Here is a 12,669-nt window from a genome sequence, read left to right as displayed (position 1 = left end):
AATTGACTTGTTGGGAATCCCGCTAGCCATACATAATATGAAGGTATGATTCTTAGAAAACCATTTCCTCCAACAAATATGCTATATGAAGATAGAAATATTACTTTAAATACTCTCCCTAAAAATTTTATATTATATTTATGGATGATATTAAGGAGGAAGTCTCATATTGATAACTGAGAAAATCTATTATTTTTTAATATGTACATATGGTATCCTCACTGCTAATTATGATATTTTTGTCTAACGAATTTTGTTTTTTTTTTGTCTATCAATGGACCTTCTATGAGTAGATGAGTTAATCTTCAATGAAATAGCTTTCCAAGTAGATTCTTCAGCTTTTCAGACATTTAGTATCCATATGTTTCTAATAACATCAAGGCTCATATGACCAAGGGTAAGGTAAGCTCGGCGAGGCATATGATAGGATATAGCTCTACTAATCATTCTTAAATTAAATTTGTCGCTAAGTTTATACGACGGTTCCACATTTAATGAGTCGAATCATAAATACTCTCACTTTCTGAAGTCTAAATCTAAAAATGCTCAACTCTCACTTGGGCTTGAAATTAATCGGTATAAGAATTAGATACTGAAAAAAAAAACGATTTCTAGATAATATTATATCGGGTGATCCAAGTAGATTTTCTTTTTACTAGACTTATGCCAGATCCCGTCCATATTTTCAGACACCGGTCCATATTTCTTTCAAATTTATTTCGGTTAGAACGTAACCGTCAATGGCGACCGTAATCGCGCAGTGATAACTATTTGATGCCTGAAAATGAAGCTCGCGATCTCGGTGACATATGGCTTCACAGGACGGCGCCACCACATCGCATCAATCAAAGGATTTATTGAGAGAGCACTTCGTTGAGCAGATAATTTCACGTTTTGAGCCGGTGGATTGGTCACCAAGATCGTGTGATATCACACCGTTAGACTTATTTCTGTGGAGTTGTGTAAAGTCTAAGGTCTATGCGGACGCGTGTCATTCGCCAGTTACCAGTCGAAATGGTGAAACGAGTCATCGGAAATTGGACTCAACGGATGGACCATCTGAGACGTAACCACGGCCAACATTTGAAAGAGATATCCATTGAAAAATAAATGCCAAAGAATGTTCTTTCGAATGATAATAATTTTTAATTTTCTGCGTTTTTTTTCTTAAACAAAAATATAGGTAAACCCCACATACATAGTGCCAAATATTTCGATTACAAAAATAGGACCAAGTGATGTTTATAACGGTACTCTTTTTGGATACAAAGGAAGATCATCGTTTCAGACTCTATACAGAATCAAAATTTGCCTCTTCAACCGATTTGTGATATGGTCAAAATTCTTTGTCAATTGCATAGTGTTTTTGATCCTTACTTCGCAGATTTTATAGTATCACAATTGGCCATTTGGTGATATTTTTCCATTTTATACTTTGTCTAAGAAGTCTTCTTATTCTTTATTGATGCAAAACCCAAAATCAAAGGATATTCTAGAAATATCTAGCGGGTTGACTTCATCCCACCATTACTTACGAAGTTTTCAAAAGTATTGGCTTTCCTGCTTGAAGTATTAGTGAGTAGTAATTTTGAGATTAAGGGACATCTCATATTTGGCAAGTCAGGCAGTTTAATTAATGAACTACAAATCAGTGTTCATTACTATCTTCAAATATAACCTTTCGAATTTTTTTATGCCACCAAAATTTACCAGCTTTTTGCAACATTCAGAAAAGAAAAGAACTGTTTACGCCAAAACTAATTTTTCTTAATTTGAAACGTATTCAAGCATTTCCAGCTTGTTGCCAAGCGACATAAAACATAAAAAGAACGAAAACACATGTCCACGAGAAATCATTTTCTTATTGTCACCAAGCAACTGAGGAGAAATGCTAGCACACTACTACTGTCTTGCAACTGCCACAACTAAACGGCCAGCTTGATGGATTGATTGATTGATTGTCGAATGTCTGCTGTGATTGCATTACACTATTGACATTGTTTGTGGCACAATTTTCCATTTAAAGTGGAAATTTGCAAGTCACACCCCAAGCGGCAGCAACACAAACGTCGCCAGAAGTGCTAGTTGCAAACAATGAAGGAATATCAACACAGAACGCTATCAAAGCAACAAGCGCAAGAACAATGCAAACGCAAGAGTTGAAGCAAAAGCAAAGCGGCACAAATCAACAAAAGTCACATACATTAGAACGCATTAAAGTGGAACCCTCAAGAAACGGAAATCCACGCACTCAAAAGATGTCTGTAGGGATGTGACAAGAACACACTCACACATATATGGCTGTATATATGTATTTGTATATCTCGTGCTGCGGCCGATGATTATGAAAAGCAAAGCATATAACTGCTGTTTGGCATCTGTTGACCACAAACGCTGCCGTGGAGTGTGATAATATCCAGTGGTCCATGTCTCAGATCTGAGATTGCCAGCAGCGTTTGCCAATAAACACAATCAGCTAAACAATTGGTAGGGATAATCTGTTGCACAGTGGGCAATGCACGCCGACAAACGGAACAACACAGCCATACCGTTAAGGCATATCACATACGAATGAGTGTGAGTGCGGCAATTGAAAGGCGTTAGCATGAATTGCCAGAATTATTAGCATGTGGCAGTGACAAGCAAGCAGCAACAACAAGAACAATCATATGCAAAGGCTGCAGCAAGTAATAAGAGTGTGTGTGTACGAAAGGATAAAGGACCACGATGACCAGCCGAAAAAGGGTAGACAATAGCAGGAATCTATTTCAAATTAAAGCGTAAAAGTGAATGAGAACAAATAGTAGTATATTGAGAGCGGCGCACAGACACACAAGCATACAAATATATGGCAAATATATATATATATACTTTAGCAGTATATGCCTGCATTATTGAAATCCTTCGTAATGTAAATTTTCATGCTTCCTGTGACAGCAGCCGCAATTGTGGCATGCAAACCGCAGCGCGTAACCACAACTGCAACGCCGCTGACCACAGTCTCACTTCATTTTTTGTTACTTTTCTCAACTGCTAGTCGTGGTATCCTTTGCTAGTTATAGTATTCACTGTATTGTTGTAGTTGCTGTATGCCTACATGGCCGGTATCAGCGCTTATCTTTGGTAGGCGTTTCGTTAAGTGATAGCCGAGTAAGGCGTGATTGTGGAAATAGGCGGACTGTAGCATGAAATTTTAATGGGTTTAACTGGCCAATACATATAGATATGTACAATATTGGTGGCATATGGACGAGAAAAGTTTGGAAATACACTGACATGCTGCTGAATATTTTTAGCGTTATCGCAAAAGAATGAATACAATTTCTATTATTTGAAAGAGTTAGAATTAGAGTTTTCGGTAATAAAATATTTTTTTTTTTTTTGAAGATTTCATTTAATTTTTAATCAGCGCCTTTATATTCATATATTTGTAAGTACCTAGAATGAGCTTTACACTTAGAAAAAGCCTTAGTGTATAATTCTAAAAATTCACTTCAAAAGCAACTTTCATTTATGTGAAGATTTGCGGAAAGTATTCACTGGCTCAGATAGGAGATACTGTAACGTTGAATATACAACGTTTGCTTAGTTCCGAGCCCGGTCTTTTACACCTTGGAATCCCTACTTATATTTCCGAAATTTAAAATGCAGTCTTCGTGTTTAATTAAAATATATAACAAAACAAGTAAGAAAAGGCTAAGTTCGGGTGAAGTTATGACCAGATTTTAACCATTTCTGGTACAGAGACACACTATTAGAAGAAAAAGATTTCCTATCTTCTATCCATCTATCTTCATCGGTTCGTTATGTATGCATTCTAAAGTGAAGGAATCAGAAAGAATTCAAAATTTAGTTATATGGGAAGTAGTCCATTTTTCATCCGTGTTGTCAGAGTGTCAAAAAAAATATTATATAAAGAATTTCAATCGGTCGAGTAGTTCCTGAGATATGGTTATTGACCCATAAGTGGGCGACCCTATTTTCCATTTTGTAAAAAAATCTGAGCGCAGCTTCCTTCTGCTATTTTTTCTGTGTGAAACTTCATATTTGACCTTTAGATCTGCTATATAATCAGATAACTTCTGGTAACTTATTGACAAGCTTAGATACTTGATCATCTTCTCTATGAAGGCAATGATAAATGTAAATTTTCAGAACAAGAAGAATCCGTTGAAGCCTTAAATCTTTCGAAATTAGGAATATTTTATTTTCATGAACTTAATTCAATTGTGGAGTTCATTACAAGAGAAGTACTCTCCTGTTCAGAGTGTTCTTAAGTGGAACTACGCTTCTTCGCTTCTTTGCTAACACCTCATTAAGATCATATGTGAAGTTTATTAGATATTTATTAGTATAAAATAGTAAAAGCACATTGAAAGTTCAGTACGCTCTTGTTTTGAAGTTGAATCAGATTGCAGAAAGTAGAGCCTATGTATTGAGAGACTCTGAATAAAATTACAGCGGTTGGTAAGCCTCAGAGCTGACAAATATTTTATATTCGCTGAATCCGAATCCGATTTCCAATTATATCCCATCAGATCAGGGTTTTGAGATAACCCAAGAAAACCAACATGGCGGAAATCGGTTTTTAAAGTGGATCGGATTCGCTTAAAACTCGTTATTGTGGGGTTTTCGGGGTCGCTGATTACGAATCCGGTGTCGATTTTTCAAAATTCAAAATGGTGGATCCAATATGGCTGATGCTTTTTTGAAAAATTCATCGGAATCGCTAGAATCTCGTTACTCGGGGCTTCTCGGGGTCCCTGATTACGAATTTGACTTTTTTTAATTCAAAATTTTAAAACTTCTCGGATTCGGATTCAGCGAAAAGGTCATGACAAAATATTTGTTTGTGTTATTAATTTGGGAAGATTGAAGTTATCCAGCTTTTGGTTCGTAATGAAGTCTCACCGCATGATAAATATTTTTTGTAGAACGATCCATTTGTCGGTTAGAACGACCCTATTGATGTAGTAAAATAAAACTAAATGCTAATGAGACATCACCGCAGTTAAAGGTATGGCAAATCACCAACCAGTTACTACTGTTCCACAACCGTAAAGAAAGTTCAGCGAGAAGCGATCAGCACACCCACTTGTAAAGCATCTTCTATTGACATTTTATGCATACATTAAATGGAGAACATGTGTATCTACGGTATCACATTCGTATATGCCGTTTAGTTCGCTACTTAAAACGAAAAGCTTTACGTTATTTTAACGATGCGATTTCACTGTCAGCACGTTATATCATAAAAAAGCGAGATGTAACCAAATATATTTACATATACGCGTAAACATACAAACCTTGAAGGGGCAACATGGAGTGCAAATATACGAGTATGTTATGTTGGTATGTAAATTCATCTTAAATGCATGAGTGTGCGTGTGTGTGTGTAATGACAGCATTTTAATTGTGAATTTACAACTTGCAATTTAGCACAGTGGCACAAAGTGGTAATTCGAAGCATTTGCGATTGTGTGGAGATGCTGCAAAGAGTTTATTGATTCACATGTGCTGGTATATGAGTATGTAACGTTACAAGTAAATCAATTTCGATACGCCACGTGATAATTCGAGAGTATTTACTGATATGTGATGAAGATATGCAACTAGAAATTTTCAACACTAAAAGTTTTAGCAAAAAAATGATAATTAAAAACAAAACTTTTAGGTAAATGAAAGACTTAAAAATTTCACAAAGCTTTATTTTTAGTTACATAATAACATATATGTATATATCTATATATATATAAGTATCCTTTCTTCAGGAGGATGGGATCATGTGTAGAAGTTCACGCAAGTGAGGAAAGTTTTTGATTGTCACTCACTTGGGAGTGGCCAGAAACGATTCTTCTCCACATGGTTCAAGCAGCTCACGACTTCCGGTTTTAGACCAAGTATCCTCTGGGTAGCCAACAGACATCCGTTTGAAGGCGAGCTAAAGTGAGAAGGCGAAGCCCGCTTATGCGGTTGTGCGTGGGGTTTGGGACCACCACATAAAAACACCCCCCAATGAAAAATCTACGAAAGCCTCGGATGAGACACCCCCCTTTTGATGACGACCCCTGCAAACGTTTTAAGGATAATGATATAAGGGCATGCACCTGGAATGTCCGGACCCTTAATTGGGAAGGTGCCTCTGCCCAGCTGGTTGATGTCCTCATACGACTTAAGGCTGACATCACCGCCATCCAAGAAGTGCGATGGACGGGACAAGGACGGAAGAAGGTGGGTCCTTGTGACATCTACTACAGCGGCCATATAAAGGAGCGCAAATTTGGTGTTGGATTTGTGGTGGGAGAGAGACTCCGTCGCAGAGTCCTGGCATTCACCCCGGTGGATGAACGTCTAGCCACAATCCGCATCAAAGCGAGGTTCTTCAACATATCGCCGATTTGCGCCCACGCCCCAACGGAAGAGAAGGACGATGTGACCAAAGATGCTTTCTATGAGCGCCTAGAACGCACCTATGAGCGCTGCCCCTGCCACGATGTAAAAGTCGTGCTTGGTGATTTTAACGCCAGGGTGGGTAAAGAAGGTGTCTTTGGCACAACAGTCGGAAAATTCAGCCTCCATGACGAAACATCGCCAAACGGCCTGAGGCTGATCGACTTCGCTGGGGCCCGAAATATGGTCGTCTGTAGTACCAGATTCCAGCATAAGAAAATACATCAAGCTACTTGGCTGTCTCCTGATCGAAACACGCGGAACCAAATCGATCACGTTGTGATAGACGGAAGACATGTCTCCTGTGTTTTAGACGTGCGTACGCTCCGAGGACCAAATATAGACTCGGACCATTATCTGGTCGCAGCGAAGATACGCACCCGCCTCTGTGCAGCAAAGAATGCCCGTCAACAAACACAAGGAAGGTTCGACGTCGAAAAGCTGCAATCGCAACAGACAGCCACGAAATACTCTACTCGACTTGCACTCCTGCTCTCTGAGAGCACTCATCAGCATCTCGGTATAAGGGAACTGTGGAACGGCATCTCAAACTCACTGCGTACCGCTGCAGCCGAAACAATTGGTTTTCGGCAACGACAAAAAACAAGCTGGTACGATGAGGAGTGCCGTCTCGCAGCGGAGAGAAAACAGACTGCCTACCTCGCAACATTGCAAACGACCACAACACGTGCGGGATGGGATAGATACCGAGAGCTGAAGAGGGAAGCGAGACGCATTTGCAGACAAAAAAAGAAAGAGGCCGAAATGCGTGAGTACGAAGAGCTTGAGAAGCTGGTAGACAGAGGGAATGCTCGAAAATTTTATGAAAAAATGAAGCGACTTAACGAAGGTTTCAAGACCGGAGCATCCTCATGTAGAGACCAAGGTGGTAATCTGGTAACCGATGTCCAGGGCATACTGGGATTATGGAGGGAACACTTCTCCGACCTGCTGAATGGCAGTGAGAGTACAACACCAGGAGATGGCGAACCCGATCCCCCAATCGATGACGATGGAACAGATGTTCCATTACCCGACCATGAAGAAATTCGAATAGCAATTACCCGCTTGAAGAACAACAAAGCAGCGGGGGCCGATAGATTACCGGCAGAACTATTCAAATACGGCGGCGAAGAACTGATAAGGTGCATGCATCAGTTTCTTTGCAGAATATGGTCGGAAGAAAGCATGCCTGACGATTGGAATCTCAGTGTGCTCTGCCCAATCCATAAAAAGGGAGATCCCACAATCTGCGCCAATTACCGTGGGATCAGCCTCCTAAATATCGCATACAAGGTTCTATCGAGCGTATTGTGTGAAAGACTAAAGCCCACCGTCAACAAACTGATTGGACCTTATCAGTGTGGCTTTAGACCTGGAAAATCGACAACTGACCAGATATTCACCATGCGCCAAATCTTGGAAAAGACCCGAGAAAAGAGGATCGACACACACCACCTTTTTGTCGATTTTAAAGCTGCTTTCGACAGCACGAAAAGGAGTTGCCTTTACGCCGCGATGTCTGAATTTGGTATCCCCGCAAAACTAATACGGCTGTGTAAATTGACGTTGAGCAACACCAAAAGCTCCGTCATGATTGGGAAGGACCTCTCCGAGCCGTTCGATACCAAACGAGGTTTCAGACAAGGTGACTCACTATCGTGCGACTTCTTTAACCTGATGCTGGAAAAAATTATAAGAGCTGCAGAGGTAAACCGAGAAGGTACAATCTTCTACAAGAGTGTACAGCTCCTGGCGTACGCCGATGATATTGATATCATCGGAAGCAACAACCGCGCCGTTTGTTCTGCTTTTTCCCGCATGGATAAGGAGGCGAAGCGAATGGGTCTGGAGGTGAATGAGGACAAGACGAAATATCTCCTGTCATCAAACAAACAGTCGGCGCATTCGCGTCTTGGCTCCCACGTCACTGTTGACAGTCATAACTTCGAGGTCGTAGATAATTTCGTATACCTGGGAACCAGCATCAACAACACGAACAATGTCAGCCTCGAAATCCAGCGCAGAATAACTCTTGCCAACAGGTGCTACTTTGGACTGAGTAGGCAATTGAACAGTAAAGTCCTCTCTCGACGAACCAAAATCAAGCTCTACAAGTCGCTTATCATTCCCGTCCTGCTTTACGGTGCAGAAGCTTGGACGATGTCAACATCAGATGAGACGACACTAGGAGTTTTCGAGAGGAAAATTTTGCGCAAGATTTATGGTCCTCAGAACATTGGCAACGGCGAATACCGCAGACTATGGAACGATGAGCTGTACGAGTTATACGACGACATTGACATAGTTCAGCGAATAAAAAGACAGCGGCTACGCTGGCTAGGTCATGTTGTCCGAATGGACGAAAACACTCCAGCCCTGAAAGTGTTCGATGCAGTACCCGCCGGAGGAAGCCGAGGAAGGGGAAGGCCTCCACTCCGTTGGAGGGACCAGGTGGAGAGCGACCTGGTTACACTTGGGATCTCCAACTGGCGCCGAACTGCGAAGGAGAGAGACAGGTGGCGCACTATCGTCGATTCGGCTATAACCGGCTAAACGGTTGCAACGCCAATCACATACATACATCCTTTCTTCATTAAAAATATATTAAATTTGTATCTTATAAATACTTAAAATCGTCTACAAGAAATGTAAAATATTAATTCATAGTAAAAATTATTAAGTCTCCTCAATATTGCATATAAGGTTTTGTCGAGCGTATTGTGTGAATGATTAAAGTCCACCGTCAACGAACCGATTGGACCTTATCAGTGTGGCTTTATACCCGGAAAATCCACCATGGATCAGATATTCACCATGCGCCAAATCTTGGAAAAGACCCAAGAGAGAAGAATTGACACTCATTACCTTTTCATCTATTTTAAAGCTGCCTTCGATAGCACGAAACGGAGCTCCCTCTATGCCGCGATGTCTGAATTTGGTATCCACGTAAAACTAATACGGCTGTGTAAGTTGACGTTGAGCAACACCAAAAGCTCCGTCATGATTGGGAAAGACTTCTCCGAGCCGTTCGATACCAAACGAGGTTTCAGACAGGGTGACTCACTATCGTGTGACTTCTTTAACTTGATGCTGGAAAAAATTATACAAGCTGCAGAGCTAAATAGAGAAGGTACAATCATCTATAAGAGTGTACCGCTACTGACGTACGCCGATGATATCGATATCACTGGGAACGATACCCGCGCCCTTAGTATTGCTTTCTCCAGACTGGATAAGGAAGCGAAGTGAATGGGACTGTTGGTGAACACGGACAAGACGAAATATCTCCTGTCGTTTACCTGAGAACCAGTATTAACACCAATAACAATGTCAGCCTTGAAATCCAACGCAGAATTACTCTTGTCAACAGGTGCTACATTGGACTGAGTAGGCAATTGAAAAATACAGTCCTCTCTCGACGAATAAAACCTAACTTGTAGAGTCCTACATCATTCCTATCCTACTTTATGGTGCAGAAGCGTGGACGATGCCAACATCCGATGAGTCGGCACTAGGAGTTTTCGAGAAAAATGTTTTGCGGAAGATTTACGGTCCTCAGAACATTGGCAAAGGCGAATACCGCAGACGATGGAACGATGAGCTGTATGCGGTATTCGACGACATTACCATAGGACGAAAGCGCTCCAGCTCTGAAAGTGTTCGATGCAGTACCCGCTGGTGGTAGCCAAGGAAGTGGACGACTTCCATGAAATGGTTCCTACGCCAAATATGTATATACATATATAAATTATTTTGCAAAAATATTTTGTTTAAATAATTTGTAGCGGAAAAATTCGTTTAAAATAAAAAAATATGGAACATACAAAAAATACAAATATAGAAACCATATTATAATTTTGTATCACAATATGGGGTTAAAATTATTTTGAATATATATTTTCCATAAAAAAATGTAAGAAAATCATAAAAATGTATGTAAGTTAAAATTTTGGTAAAAATTATAGAAAATACATGTTAACTAAAAACGAATCAATTTAAATAAAATATATCTTTAAAAAATTGACACAAAAATTAAATAAAAAAAAAATCTTTTAAAAAAAAAAATTTCTGAAAATATTTTGAAATTTACAAAGGTTTCAAATATTCAATAATTTATAAAATATATAAAGGCAACGAAAAAATTATTTTAACTTTTAAATATACATCTAAAGTTCCTCCAAAAATATGTTTTCAAAAAATAAAAATTAAACAAATTTAAATTAATTTAAACCAAATAAAAATATTTCATTATATAAAAGATCGAATATATTTAAATAATAAATAATCTATGTATAATAAACTATAAAAAATAATATTAATAATAAATAAACTAAAGAAAATAATATTTTAAAGCTAATGATTTATAACAATAAATATAACTTAATTTTAAAAAAATAAAAAAATATTCGAAACATTGTATAAAAAATCAATATTTTTAATAAAATATTTTTCTGATACAAAAAAAACATGTTTTATTAATTTTGAAAGGCAAAAATATATTTTTTTCAAGGTTTTGCCTTTAAATGCGAAAAAATGTGAGTCCCACATTCCTACATATCTGAACTGTGGCAACTGGCAGACACACTTTCAGCACACACCAACACATACACACTCACGTATAGAAAAACTCACGCTCCATTACAACAAAGCAATTGAATTGATTGTGAATTGTATTTTTTGCACTTTCGTGAAATGAAATCAGTTTACGGCGGCCAAGCCTAAATCAATAAAAAACAACAACAATTCGGAAAGGAGAAAATGGCATAAAAATCTATATAAAAAACAACAACAACAACGAGAGTAACAACTGACGCTAAGTAATTTATTACTTACAACGCTAAATGATGTTAAATTGTGACAAAAACAACAGCAACAAGAAACACAGCAGTATAGCAAAAATAACATTATCAGGCAACAATAACAACAACAACAGCGCCATTAATAAAAGCTTGTGAACATCAGTCAGTCAGTCAAGTCGATTAGTGTTCGGATCTCGCAGGCTTTCAGCCTACCAACTGTTTGCTCCGCCAGCCACCAACCACCGCCATGTCATGCAGCCAGCCAGTCAGTCACTCATTCGCTCATTCAATTGTTGATTTTTTTGTCGCCTGCAGGCAAATGACGTTCGTTGCTTAAGTCTTTTGTTTCACTGACACGTTTCCAACATTTTAACGAGTAACTGCTCTGATTGTTACTGCTTGCTTGCTTGGCTTGACTCTGGCTTGTTGTGCTTTTTGCGTGCTTGATTGCGCATACGCACACACACGTTTGTGTGAAGATTTTGTTGTTTACTGTAAGTAAATTAAGTAGCGAAAAATTGACACGTCGCGTACGCACTGCTCGTTTCAGACGCGTCGCTGCGTGCCACACGTACATAGCACGGTACAGCAACAACAAAAGCAGTAACAATAGTGTCAGCAAGAGCGGCAGGAAACAATATCAACCATTTGTAAGTTAATGTAAGAAGCAGAAGATATAAGCAAATTTTATTTTTTTGTTGTTGTTCTTGTTGTTATTATTGACGCATGGGTGTGGCGCAAAAAAATTACAATAATAATGCGATATAATATTAATGGTATAAATTACAAGCAAACAACTCGTCGTATATGAAAATGAGGTGAGGTATTGTTGTTGAACTAGCCACTGTTCACAGTTCATTGTAGTCAAATTGCAAAAACAAAGGATGAGCTATTAAAATTGAAGAGATACTTTTATTCAGAAAAAAGTGGAAGAGGCAGCATGTCATATTGTGCACGTACTTATTAACTGATTCCATTAAGTGAAATCGGGTTTGACTGATTATGGAAACACAATTTTAGATATTTTTTGAGCTGCCTGAAGCAGTTCTTAAGGCTTGAGTGATAGAATTGGCAAGGAGGTTTTTATGGCCTATAGCGGAAAGAGAGAGAGAGAGAACAGTTGCTTATAGAGAAAAAAGAGAGAGAGAGAGAGAACAGTTGCTTATAGAGAAAAAAGAGAGAGAGAGAGAGAGAGAACAGTTGCTTATAGAGAAAAGAGAGAGATAGAGAGAACGGTTGCCTATAGAGGAAAGAGAGAGAGAGAGAGAGAGAACAGTTACTAAGTGCCGTGAAGCTAATGGACTATCCAGTGCTAAAGCTCTCCTGGACAACTACGTCAGGTCCTGAAGGTTGTTAAAAAACAAATTGGTACAATAATCATCAAACAGGATATTATTCTTGAACAGCCGAGTTTCTT

The sequence above is a fragment of the Zeugodacus cucurbitae genome, chromosome 4, assembly GCF_028554725.1.
Source record: "Zeugodacus cucurbitae isolate PBARC_wt_2022May chromosome 4, idZeuCucr1.2, whole genome shotgun sequence".
In the NCBI taxonomy this organism is placed as follows: domain Eukaryota; kingdom Metazoa; phylum Arthropoda; class Insecta; order Diptera; family Tephritidae; genus Zeugodacus; species Zeugodacus cucurbitae.
Note: the sequence above shows the minus strand (reverse complement) of the source record.